This window comes from Nothobranchius furzeri, chromosome 3 (assembly GCF_043380555.1).
Source record: "Nothobranchius furzeri strain GRZ-AD chromosome 3, NfurGRZ-RIMD1, whole genome shotgun sequence".
In the NCBI taxonomy this organism is placed as follows: domain Eukaryota; kingdom Metazoa; phylum Chordata; class Actinopteri; order Cyprinodontiformes; family Nothobranchiidae; genus Nothobranchius; species Nothobranchius furzeri.
The window spans coordinates 64,424,678-64,451,901 of record NC_091743.1 but is presented as its reverse complement, the minus strand read 5'-3'; the positions used below and the strand labels follow the sequence as shown (position 1 = coordinate 64,451,901).

General features: G+C 40.5%; 1 protein-coding gene across 3 annotated transcripts in view; it reads right to left on the bottom strand.

Annotated features, from left to right (window-relative positions):
- kaznb (kazrin, periplakin interacting protein b) overlaps positions 1-27,224 on the bottom strand; it is a 155,999-nt gene that overhangs the window by 92,689 nt on the left and 36,086 nt on the right. The window lies entirely within an intron of this gene.

Here is a 27,224-nt window from a genome sequence, read left to right as displayed (position 1 = left end):
CACGAGTACAAAATTTCACACGCACATTTTTCGCGTTTCGCTTAGTAGGAGGGAGACCCGCGATTATCGCTTTGTCGCGCATGTCTCATTGAAAATGAATGGTGGAGAGGCGATGTCGCCTCCCGTGTGTCTAGCCCATATAAAGGTGAGCAACAAAATAGCAGTAGCTGGAGGAGAGTTAACTGCAAAGATGAGTAATGTTTTTCTTTGGATTCAACAAATTGCAGATATTGTTAATATAAGACGTATTGATTTCTGTTTACATTTAATGTAATATAAAAAAAATCCAAAATGCAAAGGCCTGTGGGAGCGGGTCCTTTTTTAGACCCCAATTAGGGTTTATCGTTTTTGTATTTCTATTGTTTTGATGCACTTAAGCAATTTAAAAAAATAAAACAATATGTAGTTTGTGTAAAATCTAAACTTGTTTCATGTGGTATAAAATAGTTTTTCAAAAGTTTTGAAGTGGTTTAATTTTTTTTACTTTAAACAAGTCAGTCCTCACAAGTTAGATCTTGTTCCTGACAAAGTAGTGGAAAAAAAAGGTTCTGCAACACACTTTTACTGAAAGTGATTTCTGCATTTCAGTTTGAATTTATACAAAACTTTTTGTTTTCATCTTTTACTTTGAACGAGTTGAACTGGATCCCTGATGCAAACATAGTTTGTCTGTGAAATACAAAAAAGAGGTAAATAAGAAAGTGTTGCATAAAATCGAGATAGCTTTTCTCTGAGTGAGTCCTTATGAAAGCTGGAGATGAACAGCCATTTTCTGCACCGTTACGTTTTGCCAACATTTGCACCCAACAACATGGTTAAGAGAAAATTGCCTTTTTTGTTGGTCCGTTCAAATGCAACCCTACTTTCTCACAGCAATGATGCCACGGTGTGATGTTTCTCACATGCTTCAGTTCAGTTTTATTCTGAGAAGAGAATCTCTTCTGAAACATCACAAAAGAAACATCAAGCATTCAGCACACGTGTGTCAGAGAAGCAGCTGAGATTCTGTCACATGCAGTTTACAGCTTTGAATGTTCACATGCAGCACTGACTTACCAGCTGGAGGTTTCACAGTTGGAGTAAAAAAATGGCTGTTTATTTCTGAAAGTCAATGAGCAGAGAAAGCCTTTGGCCTAAAGAGGGCAAACTTAGACAGCAGGCCATTGATGAAGTAAACTCAGAACTGCAGGGAGCAGGAAACAACGTTTTCTCTGAGTTTTACAAAAAGCTTTTTGCCTCCTACTCCCTCTCTCTCTCTGCCACTTTCTTTCATTTTATAAAAGCTTTGCACCAAATATTACCAGTAGGCTTCTTTGTAAATAGATTTATGGTTTATCACATTTATAAAATCAATTTTTGATGGATTTTAAGTGTTTTATCGATTAAATTGACTCAAAATAATCACAAAATGTCATAATATACAAATAAATGGCTTAAGGCTTGCCAATATGTAAAGGATGGGTAGTTTATATCTTACTTATGAACCATAAAATGTGAGATTCCATAGAAATATGAAATATCAATCTGATGGATCTTTGAATATGTTAACCAGAAGATCAGAACTTTTTATTGCAGGGATTAAGCGATACTTCGTAGTAACTCCAAGAAAAGAGAAAGAGTCGAGTTTAAAATAGTTAAGAAATTTATTTCTACACAATTTAAACAAGACTAACTTAAACACTCGGTGTACTGATCGAACTGAAGTGGATTTAGACGAGAGATGAATGACGGTGTGTGTGTGGATTGTAATTATCAGAACCAGCAGATCCAGGGAAGCATGTAGTTCTGAGTGGGAGTGAATGTTTCGCTCTAAACTTTAGTAGATTTATAACACACATAAAATGCCATCTGTTGGTCTACGTATCCAGGGGAAGCCTCCGTTAGATCCAGAATGCCGAGGTCCTCTTGGAACATCCTTGGTACCGAAGCCGGTAGAAAAGCAGCGGTGCTGACCAAACTAGTCTTGGAATGCTTCCAGGTCACGACAGGTTATCACTGGCGTCAGCGAGACACTGAAGGGGTCGTAAGGTTCAGCTTTTATTCTGAAGGAACCGTTGCGGTCAGGTGTAACTTGCAACAGATTTTATCCAGCTTGTCGAGGTTTTTTTTGGCTGAAGAGGAAGTCCGGATGGCCTGTCCAAGACTTCTCTAGAACGCTTTGAACTAAAGAAAAGGTGGCGTGGAATAGTTTTGATAATTGTCATATTTTGGTTTACTGGCGAATCAGAATTTGACATGCAAAAGAGGGTTTATACAAACACCACAGAAAACCACGCCTCGCGCCAGAAACAAAGGTTCTGATTGGATCAGACAAAAGGAAATGTGTTGTGTGACTTTAGCATTACGTGTCATTAGTGTCTAGTGCAAATGTCCAGGATTATAATTACTTGTAAAATACTACTGATCACAGGATTATAATATCAAGTAATAACATTGTCATTTCACAGATTGATTGAACATTGGGCTCACATTATTATTGGTAATAACAAAGTTGTTGATTATGTGTTTATCAAGAGAGTGTTCTTCGTCTTCGTCTTGAGCAATAACAGAGGTGAAGCAGTTCAGATGAGCCGAGTGCATGAAAGACCTTGGCCACACTATCTCATGTAGATTAGCCTGTCAGAGACTTTATGTCTCTGCTCGAGTAGACGCAGCAGATCATGACCTTTAGGTCTAAAACAGGACATTCATGATGCTACACACAACGTTCTCCTAAGTTTATAGAGGAAGCAGAGATGGGTTTGGGCTTTCTGGGCCACTGATGTGATATTAACCTCAAGATAGAGGCAGAACTTCCAGGTTTTGCTGCTTTGAGATAATTTGTTGTCTTTTTGCAATTTCCAAGAAAAGTCGGAATAATAGAACAAACGAATGCTTTGTGGCTGAAGTGTGAAAATAATGACATTTGTCTGTTTTGGTCATGCATTAGGTTTTCTTTGTGGTTTTTCAGGCTTCTTAGTAATTAATAAAAAGTCATTTGTGTCCTTCAAACAACTTTATATCGCTCTGTAATGACTTGTATCATTACTTCAAATGTTCATATAGTGAAGACAGTTTAATATCGAGGTCTTTTAATTGTTAATTATTTTTATAAATTTTTATTAGATTTATGTACATTTCCTGTTTTATTTTGAAATAATTTCCCTCTTTGTACTTTGTCTTCATTTATATATATTTTTTCATTTACCAGATTGTAATTCTTAAAAAGTTCTTCCAGCCATTTCCAGAATGCCCCCTATTTATTCCAGTTGTTTCATAAAGAATTTATATTTACCCTGTTGGGAATGGTTGTTTTGGAGTATTTGTTGTTTAACTTGTCCAAAATAATTTCTAAATTGGGTAAATATAAAAAACGTTTGCTTCAGAAACAAATTGTTTTTGAAGGCCTCTATCCTGCGTGTTTTAGATATTTCTCTGTTAGCACACCTGATCCAAATGGATATGTCATTAACAGGACTCTGCAGAACGTGGCAAGTCTAGGAGGCATTCCAATCATTTAAATAATTGGGTTGGAGCAGAAAAATGTCTCAAACATGCAGGAATGCAACCCCCAGGGACTGGATTTGGTGACCCGTGTTCTAGATTTTGTTTCATCATAGCAATAATGTTAGGGTCAAATTCACTGAAAACATGTTTTTAATGATTATTTCTGACTGTAATCAGTCACTCTTAGTTTTTCATACAGGCTGAACATGAAAATAGTCTCCTACACCAATCTCCTGCATTAGCTTCTTATAGAAATTCAACTGTGAAATTCTAGGATTTGAAAAGCTTAATAGGTCTATCTATGTCACACTGTCACTTAACAATTGTGGACTCACCCATATTCATAGGGAAGGCTTTTGTTGTGTTGGCCTCCATGAAACAGCAGAGAATGTTTCAGCTAATAGAAGTAAACTGTTAGCATTAGCATTTGCAACATCACCACATGGCAGAACTCCTCCAGGCTTGTGTTATTTGTGGAGATAAAACATCAGCGGTCCAAAGAAAATGGAGTAAGTGGTAGAGTTGGATTGCTGTTAGCCAGTCAGAGGTGATAACTTTAAGTATCAGAAAAGAAGACTCCAAATCCTGCCGTCTGAAGCTTAACGCTGATCTGGCTCTCTTGAATTTCCTGAACTAAGTGCACCGGAGCTTGTTTTCCACAGAGTATGAATTACAAGGCATTTATTCCTACAAGAAACTACTGCAAATGTATTAATAATATCAGAAAAGTACATATTTAATCACTGAAGCAGGTCTCAGTGGAAATCAAATTACCGTAATTTCCGGACTCGGCACCTCAATATAAGCCGCACCAACAAAAAAAAAAAAGGTTTTCTACACACACATGCCGCACTCAAATACAAGCCACGGTGCAGCAGCCACATGCAGGTCTCCAGCGCACAGCGCATGTATGGCTGTAACATAAGATAATTAGACAGAAAGATGCTACTCGGAGGTTTTTTGTTGTTGTTTTAATTCAACAAAACGAATTTTAAACACGGGTGAACGTGCCTGCAAGTTTAGAAAAGAAAACAGCACTGATAGCATTCATATTTCTGGATGGTTATAAAATAAACACTGCACACAAAACACGCCTGGTTAGTAAATAAAACACACTTGCCTACTAGAAGAAGTCATTCGCTCTCATCTTCCTCTTGCGCACTAAAGCCATTAAAGTCCTCTTCTTCAGTGTCGGAGTTGAACAGCCTCAGAAGAGCTTCGTCACATACCTTTTCTGTGGCGATGTCAGTGTCGCTGTCCGTGTTGCTGTCATCATCCCCGGGTGAAGCTGGCTTGAATGAGTTCTTCCCGCTGCCATCTCCAGCGCTGAACCATGGATTCATTCATGCCAAGCTTACGTGTGGCAGCACTGTTTCCCTCCTTTACTCCCAGATCGATGGCCTTCAACTTAAATGCGGCAACATATGAACTCATGCGTGTAGTTACCATGATGAGGGGGTATGGATTTGAAAAAAATTCTTCGTCGTGCCGGCTGCTTGCTTGTGCTAAATTAAAATGAGCACTTTCTTCGATTTCCGCTTTTGACTTCCACCTGTTTCACTTTCTGCTAAAGCGCCCCCTGCAGGTGAAGGAAAATCTTCAGTAAAGCCGCACCTCATTATAAGCCGCACGGTTCAAAGCGTGGGAAAAAAGTAGCGGCTTATAGTCCGGAAAATACGGTACTGCAAATGACCTTACATTGACCCTGGCAGACCCTGAAATCACCATTCTCAGTCTAGATTAAAATCAGACGGAGAAATTTTGTGAATTTCTTCTCAGACACAATTTCAGCCAGACTATCTTCTCAATCAGTTTTGATGTCTCCGCTGCAGGTTTTACTCACAGAGCTCCATTTAAGCCCTCTGAGGTAAGCGAGCAACAGGTTACTGATAGGAGAAGAGCAGATGCTCCAGTCCTCCTCAGCAGATAAAACTTTAGCAGTGTTAAACTTCAATCCTTGGAGCTTTTGCCTTTGGAGGCTGAGATAAGACCTGCTGAGAAACACCTATTATGTGCCGTCTAACTCAGACCGTCTCATTTGCCCCCACCCTCACCCCCCACCCCTCCACCCCACCCAGGTTTCACTCCAGCTGCTTGCAGTCATGTCCTTCCACCATCTCTGAGAGTGTGGTAATGATAAACACTCTGACAGCCCCTCCGCTTGGAGATAACAGCTGACAAGGCTGCAGATAAAGCAAGCTGCCAGGAGCCATGATGAGCATCCTGATAAAAAGGCTTGTCGCTGGGACTCTGTTGGCAGTTGAAGCGATACGTGAGATGTGCCTGGGTGGGGTTGAGACAGACCTCAGATAATGGAGAATCAGAACCATACTCTTCATATTTTTCCTCATTTTGTCTTCGCATTTCTCTCAAGTGCCACTCGTGCTCCCTGCAAACTCTTTTCTGTCATTGCGCCTTGGCGCTGCCACCTCGCCCCGCTCCTAATGCGTCTAAAATGACGACAGAAGGAGCTGAATGTTTATCTGTAACACACGAATCACAAACAGAGCCAACAACAGGTGAGTGTTTCTCCATACGCTCAGCTACTTGTCAAGATGAGTTTCTGAATCCCAGTCTGAGCTCTCCTCTAGAGGAGACACACTTGCCCCCAAATGCCGAGGATAAAATACGCGACTGTGCTCCAGAAGAAGTTCTAATCAATACTCACATACCCAAATGCACTTGAGTATTTGGAAGCAGATTCTTCACAGCTCCAATCTTATTGACCATCCTTTAACGCCATGCTACGGGAGGATATCTATTCAGGTAAAACATTTTTTCAAATCCTGCAGTGAATTTCATTTATTGCTTTCTTTTCTTCCATCAATCTTTCTTTCCTTCTTCTCCTAAAGCGGTGGAGTGGTTTTCAGAAAGTACCGCAGCAGAAATCACTCTGACAGAGCTTTCCCCGTTGATTTATGACACACAATTACTTATTTATTGGCTAATCACGGCAGGCTGCTAAAGGCAGTTTGGAGTCCACCTCCAGAAGGCAACAGGACAAGTCAGATGGATGGGACGAGTTTGCTGCCTGGTCTTTCCCCAAAACGACAAGTTTTCTCTTTAGTTTTTTATGTTTTTAATATAGCTAATCATGTTTTACACCCTCTTAAACATATCAGACAGATGAATGTAAAATGTTACCATAGCTGGCAATGATTAGTCATTATACTGTAGAAATCCAGTTTATAATTAGTTTTAGATGAAAAGAAAACCATTGCCAATTTCACCAAAAGGCGAGTTTAAGTCAAATCTGCAGCACAAACGACATGTTAACTAATCCAAGAGCTGTTTGGTACAGAGTAGTGATAAAGAGCTTGTGTTCTTGCTGGGGAATGCAGTGAAACGTCCACTGATGAATACGAGACTAATCTCACTGTCAGATGTTTCTACTCTGAATAGCAACACAAGGTGACGAGAATCACTGATTCTTCTGTGTCCTGAATACCTGGACCTAAACCAAACCAAAGGTAAGTTCTGTTTGTTTAGATCCACATCAAGCTTCAGTTTTGTGTTTGTTTATTAAAGATGCATGAGGTGAGACTGGCATCCTGTGGACAAATATGGGTACTACAGTCCATGTGTCAAAACAAACAAGTACATGCTGAGAAACTGTTGCCAGTTACGGATGAGCGCCAAAAGGTTCTATATCAGGGGTGTCGACCTCAAATTCACACTGGGCCGAAATGAAAATCTGGGACGAAGTTGTGGGCCAAACTTAATATTTTTGGAAAAAGTGACGGCAAATTTACACATTTTCTTTAACTTATATGCAATTTTGAACCATTTAATTTGGAAACAAACTTATTTTTGCATTAACACTGAATGTGGAATAACCAATTTTAAATAAAACGCATCAGTGGTATTCATTACTTGTGGTATATTCAGCATTTTTAAAATCTATTCAGGATTTATGTTTTCTTATTGTTTATTCATTCTAATTCCCTGTTAGCTCAGCGTTACCTTTGATTGGCTCTGGAGCTGGGAAGTATGGAGGCAGGACAAGTAGTAAAAAAGACCAGTGACCGATCACAGCCCTCTGTTGGAAGGCGGGATGTTACTGATACAAAGAAGATGACGGCTCATTTGAAATGGCTTTGGCAACCACTTTGGACTATTGAGACTTGGGTTGTTTTTTATTTAGTTATTTATTTGAGTCAAGAGCTTTGACGGCGTATGACGGACTTTCTCGTTGACAGACATCTGTAGCGGTGAGTACGTCACGTTGTTTGTTATCCAATAGCATGCAAAGTTTGAAAGACAACCACAGAGCCCGCCCAACGACTGATAGCCCTCAATGAACTGTGGCCAGACATATATATATATAGGATGGCTTGCCAGGCTAATTACTGTAGAATTCTCATTGTTTTTTTTATACATATGCATGCATGTCAAATAATTTAAAGGGTTTCTTTGGATGAAATAACAGAGGTCAAGGATGAAAACCCAGACATCACTCTTCCCTGCAACTCTCTTACTCCCCCTGGGAGATGCCAAGGTGTTTCTAAGCCAGAGAGGATTGAAAATCCCTCAACACTGTCTTGGATCTGCCCTGGGAACTCCAGATAGAGGTGACCGGGTAGCATCCTCATCAGAAACTTTACCCCAGCTGGCTACTTCCTTCAACCTCTTGGTGGTCGCTCATTTCAGCTGCTTGTATCCCGAATCTTTCTGTTGGTCATGCTCCACATCTGGTGAGGGTCAGAACAACACTCTCGTTACTGTAGACAAAGCCATGATCTGCTCGGCCATCTGTTGATCCATCCTACCATCAAAACACAAAATAAATCTAGAATGTCTTTAGAGAAGCACTCATTCTTAATCACGAGAGAGCATGCAGTTCACCCTTTTCTTGTTTAAAACCCATGTCCTCAGATTACTCTCCTGTTGAGACTTTGCTGCAGCCCGTCCCTGCACACTGAAGGTCATGGCATGAATGCTGCTCTTGGGTATACAGAGACCAGATTGCCAATCAAAGTGACCCCAGCACCTGCAGCTACCTCTTATTTATATTTAACGATAAAACATTGACATCACTGCATCGTAGTTTCAGAAAAAAGTTTCCATTTGCCCTCAGGAGGCATGTATGTTTCTTTGTGCTTTATTTACAGGAGCCACCCGGTATGACATTTATTCAAAGATGTTTGAAATATGAGCAAGAGGTCGATGAATAAAGCAGAAAAATGCACGAGCGCGGTCAATGAAAGAAGAGTTTAGTGTCTAAATATGTGTGAAGTTGCAAAGTTGTTTATTATATTTCAACATTTATCTCTGCGAGGGAGTGAGAGAGAGTCGAGTTATCAGAGGAACTAAATTGAAAGACACTCAAGCGTGCAGTGGAGACAGGAGAAGGAGCGCTGATGACCACAGCTGCACAAACTCTCTTAGTATTCTGGGTTTATAATGCTGTTCTGCATTGAGAAGATCTCGTGCACATTCTGTAAACACAAAAACACACACACACACACACACCTCTACACTCATGCATGCTCAGGGATAGCTCCAACATTAAAATGCAAAAGCAATTAAACACAAACCACAACAGTGCTTATGACGCTCCAACCTGACAGCAGGACTTCGATTATTTTAAATAGAACAATATGGCTGACTCATCCCTGAATATATCTGCAGAATAACTAAATCGCTTATTTTAAGAGAAAACAAGTGCTTTGTGCAGTTTTTGCTTTAATGCAAAAGGGCAACACATTTGTGCAAATGTGTTTAGAGACGAACTTTGCTGATGAGCTACCTTTATGTGTTATTTCTTTTATTTAATAGCCCCAACTTATCGTAATTAATTGTGAATGCATTAGATTTAAATGCGCCTAACATGATGGCTCCTGCAGGATCTGGAAATTGCATTAAGCTGCATGCTAAATGACTGTCTGAATCCAAAAACTCGTCTGGCTCTGGGAAGTGACTTGTAAGAGATTAGAGAGGAGAAATTACTACTAAGACGCATGAAAAGCTAAACAATGTCATGTTCTGTTCTGCCTCTAAAAACGTTAGCCTACCTAATTTCCATAATATAATTCTTAAATGCTAAATAAATGATGGTGTGCCCGAGCGCGTTCCTTGCAGACGAGACCCTTGTTGACTCGAGTGTAGGAGTGCATAATTTGTTTGCGCACCTAACGTGGCTTTGTTTCTCAGAGCTTTACAAGCACACGTTAGGAAAAGGGGAAGGAAATAAAGATCAGCCAGATCGAGCAAAACAGAGTGATAAAAAAATATATATACATCGAACAGGCAACGTTTGTAGATAAAATCAAAGGTAGTGTGTTTACAAAGGATAACAATCGTGTTTAACCCCCAGAGACCCACAGTTGTAATATTACAACATCATATTTAAGTCTACAAAAATAAACCTTCCCCATTTTTTTTCTTTTTAAAACCACATTTACATTGCTAATAGGTCCTATTGTTCAGTTCTGCAACACTATTGGCTGTTAAAATGTGTAAATAGGCCCGTTTATCTGGCCTCCTAGAACAACATGTGAAAGGTTAAAAAAAGATTTTGCAGTTGTTTTCTAAATTTGGGTTTCTGGGGGTTAACTGATTTTCTTCCAGGATTCAAAAACAATCTTTCATAACCCCGGTATCTGAACGTTTAAGGACACCTCTTGTCGGTGCAAAAGAAACACTTGGCTTAACTTGAACCACATGCACATTTATGGAGCACAAACAAAGGCTGGAGGTGTTGAATCGTTTGTTTCCAGCTGCATAGTTGTGAATAAATACACACAGTATTCCTCATTTCCTATCTAACTCTTTCAATCTAAGGCACCCTTCATGTTGTGTGTGTGTGTGTGTGTGTGTGTGTGTGTGTGTGTGTGTGTGTGTGTGTGTTGGGGGGGCGACTGATATTTGGACATTTTGCCTGTGTTTGGCTAAGAGCAACGCGACTCCACCACTGACTATGTTTGCTTTGCAGCATTGTTTTATCTCCACAACTAACACAAGCCTGGTGGAGTTCTGCATTGTGGTGGAGTTGCTAATGCTAATGGTTAGCTGCTACCAGTCGAGACATTCTCAGCTGTTTCTAATCCAAAAGCAGCCTTTCCCGTTGCAAGCCATGATGGGTGAGTCCATGAATGATAAATCACAATGTTACATAGATCTGTCAGGATTTTCTAATCCTAGAATTTCACCATCTATTTTCTATCATAAGCTAATGCAGGAGGATAGGGGCACCCCAGGGCAGCTGTGGCTACATTGTAGCTCATCCCCACCAGTGTGTGAATGTGTGTGTGAATGGGTGAATGACTGATTGTGTTGTAAAGCGCCTTGGGGGGTTCCAGGACTCTAGAAGGCGCTATATCAAATACAGGCCATTTACCATTTTACCATAGATGTTTATTTGTGATGTCACAAATGGGGGCAATTTCAAATGGTTAATTTTAGACATATAATTCCTAAAATTGAACTCTAGTTGTGGAGTGTTTATAAAGGCAGTAGAGACCAGCGTGGCAATACAAAAGGAGGCAAAATGTGAGTTTTGCCTAATATTTCACCTTTAAGAAAAATAAAGAAAAATCATGTCTAAGTTTGCATCTGAACCTCAACAGTTGTTGCTGCTTTCCAACAAAGCTGAATGGTCGTCTTATCTCAGGGCTGCAAGAAGACATGTAGGGTGTTGAGCAGGGGCGGATTTAGGACTGAAGAAGATCCGGGGCTTAACACACACGCGCGCGCGCACACACGCGCACGCGCACACACACGCATGCGCGCACACACGTGACACGCACTAGTCAACATCATATATATATATATCTTGTACCACATAATGTTTAATCTGAAGCTACATATTCAGCATATTCAGGGCAGAGTATTGTTCCTGTTAGTGTTTAGTGTGAGATGATAGTGAATATTCCCTTTCTTTCTCCAACAACTTTACCTGAGTCAACACCAGTCTCATCAGAGCTGGGGTTCTGTCGTTGTACTTTTGGTCTAAAAAAACGTCCTTATATCCATCTTCACTCATGCGTTTCAGACAGACTGCAGAAGCCAGCTGCTGAAGGGCTTCTCTTCAGTCTCAGGTAAACTGTATACTGACTAAGTAGCCTAGTGGTAGAGTGTCTGCCCTGAGATCGGGAGATCAGGGGTTCGACTCCTGGTCGGGTCATACCAAAGATTTTGAGAAAAATGGGACCCAATGCCTCCCTGCTTGACACTCAGCATTGGATTGGGGCTGGATTGGGGGGTTAAACCACCAAATAGTTCCCGAGCGCGGCGTGTCTGCAACTCAGGGGATGGGTCAAAATCGGAGAATAAATTTCACCACACACCTGTGTGTGTGACGACTAAATGGGACTTTACAAACTACTGCCAGCTGCGCCCTCTCTGTGTGACTTTGGTACTGCATGTTACTTCCGCGATTTAGATCCGGGGCTTATCATGAAAGATCCGGGGCTTCAGCCCAAGTAGCCGGGCCTAACGCCGCCCCTGGTGTTGAGATGTTTTCAGTAGAGTGCACTGAAATACCATGTGTACCATAAAGATACAGAAAACCCCAAGTTTGTGCAGCCTGGTTATCTAAAGAAATGTAAAAATAAGGATTTAAATTTTTGCACAACTTTGCACAAACAAAAATCCATAATTTGGCAACAGCAGCATTAGGTAGGAGATGAAACACAATGAGATCTCTGAGAACTCACTTAACTGTAATGAATGGAGTATCAAGTCAGAGCGAAGCACAGCAACCAACACTCATCTCACACAATCACGTTTAAACTCATCAAGCTGTTGGAAGCGTAAGAGGATTCACAGTCAAGCAGAGCAATGGTGATCTATTTTATGAATACTAATAAGACTAAGAAAAGGGCAAAACAGAACATGATTCATTAAACACGGCGTAATCAAAACAACTGTTTTCATTTCAGTAATAAAGCTTACAGAAACATGCTGAAATGTGGTTTCTCAAATGAGGATGTGTGCGAGTGTCTGACATTTCTGATCCTATTTCCTGCATTTACACTTCACCTCCTCAGCTAATCTTCCCATTAAAGTGGCTGCTTGTGCACGTCCTCTCCCTTCCCCAGAAACGGACGATATGCAGCAGAGGGATGTTAATATGGTAAACTGAGTGAGAATCATGTGGATTAGGCCTAAGTGGAGAATACATTATCATGAATTCACACCAAAAATAAACACATTTACATGAACTATGGGTAGAGATGGAGGAAAAATACAAATGATCATGATTATGTGTTAAATTTGCAAGTGTAGCTCTAATATCCCTGTGTGCATGTGTACATTTACATTTGCTGTCAGGTTTAATTGATAAAAATTAAATGTTGTAATCATTTTAGCTGCTTCAAGTTATTGGTGAGAAAATAAGGAGCCACAATTTGCTTTTTTGCAAACCAATACATGTTTAAAATCAGAACGCCTCATTTCCATATTTAACCCTTACCTCACATTAAAGCATTTTTTGTGCTCAAATGACATTAACGTTAGAAAATTTAAACGCTGGGTAAGGGTTAAACATGTTTGAAATCGGGAAATATCATAATCACATTAACACTTTCTAAAAAGCTTTGATCATGAATGCAAAATTATTATATATTGGGATTTTATGTACCAAATATTTCACAGTTTGGACACATGGAAGCAGCAGGTGGTACGTTTGATTCCTTAGATAATCATATACAGGTTGTTGTGGCGATCTGCAAAGTACGCAGAAAATTAGCACATTTCTACGGTTTATGAAAATCCCGTAAAAATAGGTGAAATATGAAAACATTTTTAAAATTCAACAAGAAAACTTTGGAATTTAAGTGTAAACTAAAATAAAAATCCACTTATTTACAAAACTCAAACCACTTGAGTTTTGTTCTTTCAAGAGGTCCTTCACTGAACAACCATTTAACTTCTTTTCAAACATGAGTGGTCAGTCTGAGTTTTCATGCAGGTTGAACATGAAAATAGTCTCCTACACCTACCTCCTGCATTAGCCTCTGATAGAAAACTGACGATAAACTCTAGAATTAGGAAGTCTTGACAGATCTACGTCACACAGTCACTTAACATTCATGGACTCACATCTTGACTTGCGACGGGGAAAACTGTTGTTGGTTTAGCGTTAAGGAAACAGCAGAGAGCGTCTCGGCTAGTAGAAGCTAACTGTTAGCATTAGCCATTCCACCACACAGCAGAACTCCAGGCTTGTGTTCTTTGTGGAGATCAACGTTGCACAGCAAACAGAATCAGAGACGGTTAGCCAACCAGAGACGAGATGAACTAAGTCTCCAAATCTTGTAGTCTGAAGCTACTTTCTCCACTGGCTGATTTCTCTGTGCTGAAGCAGGTGCACCGGAGCTTTTATTCCCCTCTAATTATGACTTGAGGCATTCATTTCTACTAGAGACAATTGCAAATTAGAGCTGGGCGATATGGCGTAAAATCAATATTGCGATATATTGAGGATTTCACCTCGATAAATGGACGATAACCACAGGTATGCACAGAAACAAAACTTGTCCACTACATGGGGCTGCTGAATGTATAAAATTGAGTCACATTTTTAAGTGACTCAAGGTGGTTCAGCTTCTTAAAGGGACATGAACGTTGCCAACCTACACACATCTTTTCATTTTTTTTATTATCAAATTTATAGACATGGGAAAAATGTTTGTGAGTCAAAATTTTCGATAATACATTTTAGATTTATTGCCCAGCCCTTTTGCAAGTGTATTAAACATGACTGAAAGACCTCTATTTGGAAGTGGGAATGTTACCATCCATCCAATTTCATCCGCTTATCCGGAGACAGGTCGTGGGGGCAGTAGCCTAAGTTGAGAGGCCCAGACTTCCCTCTACCCAGCCACTTGGGATTTCCCCAGAGGAACTGGCCCAAAGCGTTCCCTGGCCAGGTGAGAGGCATACTCCCTCCAACGTGTCCTAGGTCTACCTTTAGGCCTCCTCCCGGTTGGACGTGCCCGGAAAACCTCACCAGGGAGGCGTCCAGGAGGCATACTGACCAGATGCTCGAGCCACCTCAGCTGGCTCCTCTCGATGAGAATGTTACCAGTAAGAATAAAGTCTAGACAAATCCATTAGACGGTCTTATTAGATTTTTTGTATTAAGTAGAATTAGAATGATGTGACTATAGAGGGGTGTGTTATTGTCTTCAAGGCAGCATGAGGGTGAATCCCTTCCTCTGAACACGCGACGGATTGTTAAATGAACCAATCCCGAGCACAAATACAGACCTCTGTTATTAACACCTCAAATGACCTGAACCCGATTTAACGGTGGATTTAACACCCATCAGCTTCTCCGTTTAACTGCATTAATCCAGATTACATGATCAGATTAGGCTGCCAGACAGCAGAAAAAGAACAAGACAAAAATGAACATGATTGTTATCAAATTTAGCAAATTATTCTCAATTAGATTTTCATGCCATGTTTGATCAGGATTATAATTGATTAGTTTATTTGTTGTCTTTTTGCTAGGATATAAACTTAAATCAAGGAAAACAGAAAACGAAAGAAAAACACGTTGAGAAACTGAATCTGTAATTTAATCAGGATTTATTTTTAACCAAATGTAAGAAATCTTTCTGGAGAATGAACCCATGGATCCTCCAGTGGATCAAATGTTTTTTTAACTCATATATTTGCATTAAGATACACAATCCTGTTTTAAACTAGAACATTTGCATTGAAAACATGGAGGCTTAAAATAAATAATTAAAATCATAAACATTTAAAGTGGTTATTTTTAAAAGAGTTTGTGTTGTTTCCCCACAGTGAATTTCTTTTCACCACTCAGATCAAAGAAAATATCTATTTTTTTTTAATGTCCCAGAAGTTAAACCTCTGATTCCACATTTTTATGAAACGCAAACAAAGAATAAACATAAAATGAAACCAGATTGAGTTCAGGAGGTTAAAATGTGGAAAAGGGTTAGAAGACAGAGAAAAATAATAATTTTGCAGCATCCCTTTGTGATGGCTCCCCTCGCTGCTGCTCTTCACACAGTTTGTTGATGAATAATTCATGCATCGGTTCTGTAGAGGTGACTAAACACAGCCTGCGTTGAACCTGACGCTGACCGACGTACTAATGCTTCAGCTTCCCTCCTCTGGTTGAGTCTAAAATAAGCCCAACAAATGGTTTGTATCAGGAGTGAACATCTCTTGAGAAATCCATAGGATGAAACAGCTTTCTCCTCACCCGCTCTCCTCCTGCATAAGAGCGTCAGACATTTACCCACATCAGCCAGACACAAACAACACTCTGTCACTCAGGAGGAGACTGACAGAGATGCAGGCTCCTTTCATATCGCCTAAACTCCATCTGAAATTGAGGTGAACACCTTTGATCTGCTGAAGAAGGCTAGAGACCGGTTCAGGGTTTCCATAGAAACATTTGCCTCAAACGTGAAACTGAAAACTAATATAAGAAAAATAGGTGCAGAAACAAATGACTTCTAGTCTGGAGAAGCCGAGGGTTGAAAGAATCACTCGAAACAGCTAAGAAATGTTTCAACTTAAAACAACTGTGAAGGTTTTATTGACTAAATATTAGTGTGCAAAAGACACATCTAATTCACCTGATGGGAGATTACTGTGGTTTTGTACAATTACAGGTCTGGGGCAGTGGCGTCCTCAAGGGGTGGCAAATGGGGGCCCATATTTTATCAGTTTTTCTGTAATGTTTGTATTTATTAAATTTGAGGTAAATGTGTTGGATGCATTTCCCAGAGTTCCCACAGGGTCCACTACAAAACTTTTCACTGGACCCACGGATCAGGGGATGGCACAAAAGGGGTGTTTTTCTGCTCTGTAACCTCTAAAAGACCTTTTTTTTTTTTTTTTTTCTTTAGAAAGGGTTAGATCCAGTCATCAGTTCCAGGACATGTTTTACCCCTTCTTTCCACCGGAGCCGTCAGCAGCACGTTACTCGTGGGAAGGGCCAAGCAGCAGCTTACGCGAGCAAGACGTGCTGCTTTCCAGTGGAAAGAAGGGGTTAGACTTAGACCGTGCTCGCATGTATTTGAGACCAGACTTTTATGGTTATATGTTAGTAGCCCTTCCCACGAGTAACGTGCTGCTGACGGCTCCGGTGGAAAGAAGGAGTAAAACATGTTCTGGAACTGATGACTGTGGATCTAACCCTTTCTAAAAAAAAAAAAAAAAAAAAAAAAAAAAAAAAAAAAAAAAAAGGTCTTTTAGAGGTTACAGAGCAGAAAAACACCCCTTTTGTGTCATCCCCTGACCCGTGGGTCCAGTGAAAAGTTTTGTAGTGGACCCTGTGGGAACTCTGGGAAATGCGTCCAACAACTGTGCATCAACTAATTTTCAACAACATTTTGACGGATGTTTCCAAAGATTAATCATAAAAATGACAATGTTTCTTTAAGGAAACTGTTGAGGATGAAGCTGTTGGAGATGTTAAGAATTTTAGAGGTGGTTTGATTTTCCTGAAGGCAACAGAATCATCTAAGTGAGGAAGGAGGTGAAAGCTGTGGGTTCCTCTCCTGGTGAGGCCTGTTTCCTTTGTGCTCAGCTGCATTAAAGAGAGCCCATAAATGATGATGCGCTTTATCCTGCACGTCAGAATCAAAACGAGGATCGCTCCTTCTGTCTGATTCTTTGATCATTTGTCTTTTCTCCTTCTTCTTCCATTCTGTCAATATCTTATCAGTTCATTAGATTCAAAATGATGCACAAACCCAGTCTCACCTTCCGGATCATTAATCCCTCCTCCCGGTCCGTCTCTTTGTGCTCATATAGCTCCCATAGAACCTCTCAAGTCGATAATGAATTAAAGTAAATCTACCCACGTGGTAGCGGGGAGGACACCACCAGTACAGCAGGAGTAATTCAGCCCAGTTTGACCTCATTTGGTGCTTAGGTTTATTTGGAGTCTTGTTACCATAAAGTTTGTATATTCTGGAAGGATTCAAACAAGGAAACAAGATCAATTCTGCAGAAATAAATGAGAAATAAGAATTTCTAAATAACTACAAAAAAATTCACGGTTCACTCTAAGGAAAATCTGAGGACTGTAAAAGGAAAGCATCAGAATTTGTGTTTGCCCATTGAATCTAAATGGATCCAAATTGAATTCATCATCATGCAGTGTTCTAATCAGCAGCTGCTGAGACATTGGATTAAAATGATTAATTATCATCTTGATGTGAGGGAAGGTTATTGTCGGGGGGTCTTCCTCAGGAAACCACAAATATCTGTACAAACAAGCAATATTTCTCACAGACCTGCAACTTCTTCTAGAAGAGGGTCCTCTGTGCTCCACTCATTACCTACATTAATGACACCTGTTGTTACTCGTTATCAGTGTAAAAGACACCTGTCCACAACCTCAAACGGTCACGCTCCAAACTCCACTATGGCCAAGACCAAAGAGCTGCCAAAGGACACCAGAAACAAAATTGTAGGGCTGCACCAGGCTGGGAAGACTGAAGCTGCAATAGGTAAGCAGCTTGGTGTTAAGAAATCAACCGTGGGAGCAATTATTAGGAAGTGGAAGACCACTGATGATCTCCCTCGATCAGGGGCTCCACGCATAATCTCAAAATGATCACAAGAACGGTGAGCAGAAATCCCAGAACTACACAAACTACAAAATGACCATTTACAAGGTTAATGAAATGTCACTCAGACCCCTACCGCCCTCTGTAGCCAGAATGTCACACTTCAACTTCAGAGTGGCGGGCTGCCACCTGTTGGACTTACAAAAAAATTTAACTGACATATCTGGCACCAGGGGCGGCGTTAGGCCAGGCTACTTGGGCTTAAGCCCCGAATCTTTAATGAATAGTCCCGGATCTCAAACGGGGAAGTAGCATGCAGTACCAAAGTCCAACAGAGAGGGAGCAGCTAGCAGTAGTTTATATACAGCCTGCCTGAGCCTCCACCACTGAAGAAGAAGCCCTTCAGCAGCCGCCGGCTTCTTCTGCAGTGCCTGTTTTTTTTCTACACTCTGCCTGAAACGCATGTGTGAAGATGGACATAAGGACGTTTTTTAGACAAAAAGTACAACAACAGAACCCCAGCTTTGATGATACTGGTGTTGACTCAGGTTTGTGAGACTTATTTGAAAATATTTGTTGTGCTGCTGGTTTGCCTAAAGTTAGCTTACTATCAGGTAAAGTTGTTGGAGAAAGAACGGGAATATTTACTATCATCTCACACTAAACACTAACAGGAACAATATGCTGCCCTGAATATGCTTAATATGTAGCTTCAGATTAAAAATTGTGTAACAAGACAAATATATTTGTTGACTAGTGTGTGTCACGTGTGTGTGCGTGTGCGTGTGTGCGCGTGTGTGTTTGTGTGTGTGCGCGCGCGTGTGTGTGTTAAGCCCCGGATCTTCTTCAGTCCTTAATCCGCCCCTGACCACGTCTCTCAAACTTTGCATTTAGGTAGGGAATTGTCTTTAGAAGATGTTAAAACTTTTATTTAGCTTACTCACCTCAGACTGGAGCCCGCTGTGGTGGGGGAGCAGAGTCAGTGGGCTGCATCTAAATCGCGGAAGAGCCACGGTGGGCACGGCCTCCCTCTTCAAACGGAGACGTGCGGAATCGCGGGTGAAATGCTGGTTGCAAACTACAGCACCAGGCGGGAGCTGAATGTTTTCCAGACACCGATTGCGCGCAACCACTGGTGCCTAATTTCTAAGTCCAGCGGAAAGGAGTGCAACCCCACAGAGCCTCCGCAACCATACTACACTACACATTCTCACCATACTAACACGATACGGAGCACTAAACCCGAGCTACTTTCCTAATTACACTAACAGCTAAACACTAACTAAACTACAATATCCAACAGCCAAACTAACACTAAATAAGTATGTATAACACTAAAAGCTATGCTAAAGACTAGGATATGCTAATGCTATATGCTAATGCTGAACTACCGCTAACCTCCTACACTCGCTTGCAAATCCAACTCCCAACTCGCCACAAGGCGTGGCCGAGACTCTCGATGCTTTTATAACTTTGACACAGAGCTGCTACGTAGTACTCTACTGGTTTACGTAGTATCTTTCTCTTTAGCCATTAGCTAAAATTTATTCAAAATGACTCAAATTCTATGTTTTAAGCTGAAGGTGGCGCTATACTGTGGTATTTAGGCAGAATTTTTAATTTTTAAAGAAAATGCACCAAAATGCTAAAATAATGAATACACACATTTAAAACACTATTAGAGACTCATTTACACAGTTAATCAGCAAAAAAAAGTTAATTTAGACGTTACTTGCTCTTTAAAGATCAAGTCACCCCCAAATCAACTTATTTTTTTCTGATTAACTACATGAATGTGTGTCTAATGGTGCTGCAGACCAGGGGCGGCGTTAGGCCCGGCTACTTGGGCTCAAGCCCCGAATGTTTTATGAAAAGACTAGTGCGTGTTACGTGTGTGTATGTGCGCGCACGTGTGTTAAGCCCCGGATCTTCTTCAGTCCTAAATCCGCCCCTGTCTGGCACTGCAGTCTGCTTCCGGCATGGTTCCTGGTTTCAGATCATGAACACAGCTAATTTGTTTCATTTAGGGATGAGTCCCTCCTGTAGACACTAATGAAAGCTGAAGAGGCATTTCAGCAGTTAGATTAAGGTGTTAAAAAGACTAACCCACAGTAAGGAGATCAGTTTCAGTTTCGGTTTGACCACAGAATTAATAACGGACATTAGGTGGTGCTAAAAGCAAGCAAAACTGCCATGTATGCCTTTAAGGATGTGCCCGATAACTGTAAATTACAGTAATCTGGCACAATACAGTCTGTAATGGCTCTAAAAATAATCTCATCAGATAATCCTGCTGTGTGTAGTGTTGGGAGTGCTCTGATCTGCTCAGAAGGATGTTGGGTTGTCAAACTTTTCCTTCAGATTTTTGGGATCCCATCAAACATAAAGAAATCACACTCTTGTTGGCTCTCAGAATGTTTTTCTCTAGTTTTGACCCAAAGGAAACTGACAAACATCTCACTCGAAAGAAGATAGAGAACAACGGGATGTTTAACAAATCTAACACTGTAAACATCTTTCAAAAACTAAAAGCTGTCGATGTATCACCAGTTAGACACAAGCTAAATTGTTTCAAGCATTTTGCTTGTGAGGTCAACCATATCTAATGACCTGAAGAAAGGGGCAAATCAACACACTTTTTTCCAGACGTTAAATTGATTTTCTCTTGGTCTTGCTCTGCAGAACGACAAGAATAACCTTGACATGCCATTATTTTAGATCAAACTATGTAAAAATATAGGTTTGACCTTGTTGCTGCCATATTTGTTTACCACACACCAGGTACATACATTGGTCCCTGTTTACTGTTTTAATCGTTTAGTGATTGTTTCTGATTCTGCAGCACCTACTGGGTGTGAAACTGCCCACATGCATTACATAGAAGTTAGTGCAATGCAGCAGAAAAGTAGAACAGAACTAAAGTGCCCGCTGTGACCCTGATTGTGTTTCTTTTTAAATCTTCTAAAAATGAGCCGTCAGCTAAAAAATTTTAAAGTACCTGAAACTATTTGTACAGAATTACTCTGGCTGAAGTTCTGAGGCGCTCCTCTGAATGTGGCCACTGACCCTGATAACTGAGCATTTGGTCCAGATGGGTCCACTGCTCAGACTAAGGAAAGGACTTCGAGCATCGCTGAGCAGCGTCTCCTCCGTCACACATTCATCAGGTCACTATTGTTGCCCTGCTGACTTCTCTTCAGAAAAAAGAGAGAGAAATCCTAATGCAGTTCGGTGTTCCGCTACAGCGGCCTTCACACCCTCCGACTGAAATCCATGTGATTATTCACCCTAGCAGAGCAACATGGACATAAATAATTCAGCTGTGCAAATGACAAATGAGGCAATCAATTCTTGGCCAGCATTCAAAGGGAAAGTATTCAAATCTTCTAAATTAATTTCCTGCATTTTAGTGACCGTTCGTGTTTATATTCTGGTGCAGAACTCTAGATGTTCTTAACCTAAGGATAAACTGACATAAATCAGGAAATGTTGTGGATGATCTGAATAATAAAGATTTCGTGACGGACATGTGGCTTTAGAGGGTCCAGAAGCATCTCTAAAATATGCTTTATCTGAAAAGAGCAGGCTCTTAAAACCAGGAGGCCACAAACTAAAAGAGTTTTATGAGAATGTCTAATTTAATTTTCTGTGAAAGAAGAGCCACAACTCAGCATGACTCCAAGCTAGAGGCCGACCAATATTGTTTTTCTATTGCCGATACCAATGCCAATATGTAGGAGACATGGTCAGCCGATGGTCGATATTTACTGTCAATTTTTATGGGCTGATATCCAGACATTTTCCACCTTATTTTCATGCTCGAATGTCACTAATTAACATCAGCTGATGCACAAAAGTTGTGAAGCTGGACCCGTTTTTGAACTCTGAATTTAACTGTTAAGCTGTTCCTCTAAAAACTGTATTTAATGGTAAAAAAAAAAATAGTTTAGATAGCCTTGTAGTGCTGGGTTTGCTGATTAATTTGATGGGAATTATTACTACTTCTTCTGTAGTGTGAGGGTTGTTTTGGGCCTGTTAAGGAACTAATGTCACAGGGTCCCCCACCTGGGGGACCCTAGGGCTTAAGGGTGCAGTGCTCAGTGTTAAAGTCAGGCATCAGTTGTTAAACATGAACTTTTTAGTTTTCCTGCTCTAACACACCTGATTCAATGGTTGAATCACCTATGAAGCTATGCAGAAGAAAAGTGGTATCTCTGCTCCAACACGTTTTGCTTTTGTAACGTGATGAAGGAGCTGTTGCCGCCAAGGATTTAACCTCTTTCCACAGTTGCCTCTGACACAGTGCAGGAGTACATGAGACAGCCTCAAGGTCATGCATTTGCTTCTAAACTGTTTACTTTCCAGCAAAAGAAGAAAGGAGATTAAAAGACTCTTTTCTTTTATTGAATCAAAGAACTCTATTCTAATAAAGCTAATCAAAACAACTGTTAGTCAATAATACAATGTGACCGATCTGTGAAATTTCAATGTTATGATTAATATGTTTTAATAAGTAATATGACTTAATCCAGTTCACTAGACACACTGACACATGTAAGGTAAACAATCGCATGACACATTGCTGTACTGATCCAATCAGAACCTTCCTAGTCTGAAGCGTGGCATAGTCTCTGTGGTGTTTATAAATCTGCTAGCTTTGATTCGACCAGAATTCAAAACATCCAGATTAATAAAAATAGTTCCAACGCCATCTTAGTTCAGTTCTCAAGATCTCACTGAGTTCATCGCATGCTAAGCGAAGTATCGGACCAGCTATCTGTACTTCCGTTTTAAGCTGAGAACCACCAAGCAGGAAAAATCTGTTGTTTTTACCAACCAAGCAACGGTTCCTTTCAGAATAAAAGCTGAACTCGCTGACCCAAGGAGGGTCCCCTTTTGACGCTGTGAACCACCTGTCGCTTTTTATCTGGAGACAATCCAAGGACTAGTTTGTCGTGCTGTGACGCAGTACTACTGGCTCCAGCACCGAAAGGAGGGTCCGTGGACCTGGCATTCTGGATCCATCGTTGGAGGTCTCACTGAGGGTAGGTGTGGATGCGACAAAATGGCGTCTTATGTGTTTATGACTACTCCGGTCAAACTCTGATCAGTTAGAACAACACATTCTCACTCCCAGCTCGTCAAAAACAAACGCTTGGTCAGCCACCCTCCACGTCAGACCCCAGACGCCAAAAGTGCCCTTTTTCGTTACTTATGTGCGAAAAGGGGTTTTTCCCTTATCTGACTGCAGATCCCAATGCAGCGTAAAACTGACGTGATGGGATGTCCGCAGCCAGGGCACCAAACAAGCACATTGTACCTCACCTTAACCTTATCCTCTTATTTAACCTTCCCCTCACCCTTATCTTAACCTTAACCATCTTGTTAGCGAACACGTTAGTGATGTGTCGATCGCTCTAAAAGCCGGCTCTATGAAGTGAACGGCGGGAGCCGCCTCGTCATTGGTCGAGTTTGGACCGAGCCAACGCGAGGGGGAGGTTTCAACTACCACGGTGGAGGTTAAAAGTAGAGGGTATTTGTAACCTCCCCCTCGCCAGATGGTATGTTCTAACGTTCCCCTTGGGCGGCAAATACAAAAATTCAGTCAGATTCTAACTGTCAGAGTCAGAATGCATGGGAAACAAACGCTTGATCACAGTGAGAGTAACGTTTTAGGTAGCTAGAGGGTTAAGGTTAGGATGAGGGTGAGGGGAAGGTTATAAATAGTGAAACGTTAAGGTTTAGGTGCAGTTAAATGAGCTGGTTCGGTGCCGCATCAGCGGATATCTCATCACGTCAGTTTTACGCTGCATTGGGATCTGCAGTTACAAAAAGGAAAAACCCCTTTTTGCACATAAGTAACGAAAAAGGGCACTTTTGGCGTCTGGGGTCTGACGTGGAGGGTGGCTGACCAAGCGTTTGTTTCCGACGCTTAGGGTGTGAGAATGTGCTGGTTAGAAGCAAAACATCATCCCAGTTACCCCTTCTTTCCACCGGAGCCGTCAGCAGCTCGTTACTCGTGGGAAGGGCCAAGCAGCAGCTTACGCAAGCAAGACGTGCTGCTTTCCAGTGGAAAGAAGGGGTTAGACTTAGACCGTGCTCGCATGTATTTGAGACCAGACTTTTATGGTTATATGTTAGTAGCTTGATTCTCCGGATACGAGAGTTCTGAATAACACTCATTCACATACACCACCTCCATCTCACACCTCATTCAAACAGAACATCCATCATTAGAGAGTTAGTATTGTTTAAACTGTTTAAAATTATTTAGTAATAAATCATCTTAAACATTTGAAGGTCTCTCTCTCTTCTCTTGTCTCTCAGTTAATACAAAGTGTTATCTAATCCCTGCTTAAAAAAGTTCCAATCTTCTGATTAAATAACCCAGTGGTCCATAAGATGGATTTCATACTCGATATGCAATCTTAACGTCTTAATGTCCTTAGTTAAATGTAAATTACTATCATTACAATTTATATCCGTGAATGTTTGCAAACAAAAACAGGAATCATTTATAAATAATGCAAATCTGCTTGAGGAAGTGACATAATGGTGCAACACAAAGGAAAGTTTCTAGTGACCTGGCTCCATTGGGTTAAATCACCTATCCGTAAACACACTGAAGCCAGTCTGTGTTCACCATAAAAACCTAATTGTAACCATTTATCTGAACAGTAACACTAAAGCTTAAAATTCCACTTCATATGTAACAAAGTTGACCTTTGACCCATCAGATGTAAAGAACAAAGACAATCTGATAACCAAATCTTGTTCATGAGAAATTTTAACCTGAAGACTTAGGGAAGTAATAATGAATACGAATCAGTTCGGTAAGAACAGCTGGATCGCCAAAATAAAAGACCTAATTCATAATCTGTGGGATAGAAAAGTATTGTGAGTTTTATAGCAGCCGTATGCATTTGACTTGTTCTGATGGCACATTTACATTCATTATGCACATTTGTGGGCCTAAAAAAAAACCTGAGCCTCAGAGGCTGAGCAACTGTACTAATTAATTTCCTTTTCCAGTCCAGAAAATCTGGCATAAATCCTGTTTTCTTCATCATTAGAACAGTAATAAGACTCTCACAAGATGTGTTTATGTTAATGAAACATGAAAAATTAAGTCTAATAAAACATAGCAAACATGATTAAGACGTCTAATATTATAATATTCTATCAGTGACAAAGTTAATAAAACACCGGCTTTTACTAGATGAGCTAAACGATCTGTAGGACAGATGCTTGATGCTACTCATAGATGAAGTTGTCACTTTAACATCATTAAAATAGTTTCCCAACAGTATTTAGTTTGTCTTTAAAACATTTAATTATTTTTGATAAATGTGACACAGAAGCAGCAAGAGAAGCTTAATTCTAATAATTAAACACTTAAAATACACTGTAAAAATAAACAGTCATGTCTGACATGAGTGTTCGCTCAGATGTTTTGGTGCCAAAAATTAAAAAGCCACACTGGGAGAAGAAATCTAAGATCTAAACTTTATAAATTAGAGTTTCCTTCCAAAGTCTCATCTAGCACGGCTCATTCCTGACAGGGTCGCTGGCTCTTTTACTGCTACATGGACTATAACTGAACCATCGTGATGGAGCCTCCGACAATACTTACTTTGGAAAAAAAAATACAGTTTCTCATGTTTGAGCTGTAAGGATTTGGTTTAGTGCCATTTGTTACCTCTTGACGGGTTAATGATCCGAATTGATGAGAATAAATTTTGTACTATCGATTTCCACCGTACAGTTGATAAATGTCATATCTTGGAGATAATGTTTGTCCTCTCAACAGTTTGGAGTGATAAGCCTCGATCTGACACTCCATCCATGGGAAAAATTGGGAACGTGTTAACAGCTGTCAGATTGCCGTCTGACATAAACAACGCCAACAGGCAGAAGAATCTGTTGCCCTGACTCGTGTTTAAACACTTCAGTTAACATTGAATTACCGGCTAACTTTTTAAATATTTTTCCCCACAAGTACAAGTTCTTGGAGAGACAATCGACACTCAATCCTCTTCCAAGGTCCCTGCTCATCAATCACCTCCCCAGAGCCACATACACACCTGACTAACAGGAGAATCACACCGCCGGCTAATAATCTTTCAAACGAGCTTGCACGCGACTGGGCTGAGGTGAAAGAACCGGCCTTTTACTGAATTACCCTCCCTTTAATCAATGACACTGCATCTGAGAAAATATCTTCAGGAGAGTGTTGGGAGGATGCTGCATCCATCATGCACGTTGTCCGGGACGCAAATGGACGACACAATTGAATCGCAGTGTCAAGATTTATCCAGCGTTAATCAGGGAAGATGAGATGTGAGAGCAGCACTGTGCAGATTAATTATGATCTCATCTGATGGCAGAGAAAGGGAGGAAGGGAGACTCTCTCATCCAGATACACGAATAATCAGAAACATATCTCATAAAAGTCTGAAGATCCCCCAAGGCGCTTCACAACACAGTCATCCATCCATTCACACACACACATCCACACGCCAGTGGTGATGAGCAGAGGTGGAAAGAGTACTAAAATGTTGTACTTAAGTACAAGTATAATTACTTTCATGAAATTTTACTCAATTACAAGTAAAATTACCTGCCTCAAAATGTACTCAAGTAAAAGTAAAAAGTAGCTTATTTCAAATGTAGTCAGAGTAAAAGTTACTTAGTTACTTTTTTGACTGTGCAAGGACGGGCTCTTCTGAATAGTAAAAAAAAAGACAATGGGGTATAAATGTCAAAGTGGCCGTTTTTTTAATTAAATGAACAAATATGCATACAAAGGCAGTTACACTGCAAACTAGTAACATAAATTAGGTTATAGTCACAAGCCCATGACTTTTCCCTGAATGCTTATTTAGAGCAGCTGATTTTTAAAATTAGCAGAGTTCATCTTTGGTAGTGGGTTCACTCACTCATTTAAAGATATCGGCCAGAGGCAAAATTTGTTTGAACAGCATGTGTAAATGTGTATTAAAATCTCAGATGAAAAAGGTTTTTGGATTTTGACGGCTGGAATTGTAAGAAAATCTGATGTTTGTGACCGGCACAGGAAAAACAGAAACTAACGTCCGGTCTAAGCCCTGGGCAGCAGTTGACGTTTCACATGGAGCTCTGCTGAAACAGCTGCAGTAAACAACGCCTTGCTCCGGTGTTTCTGCGTTAGCGTTATAGCAGAGAACAATGTGTCATCAATCAGATGTAGCT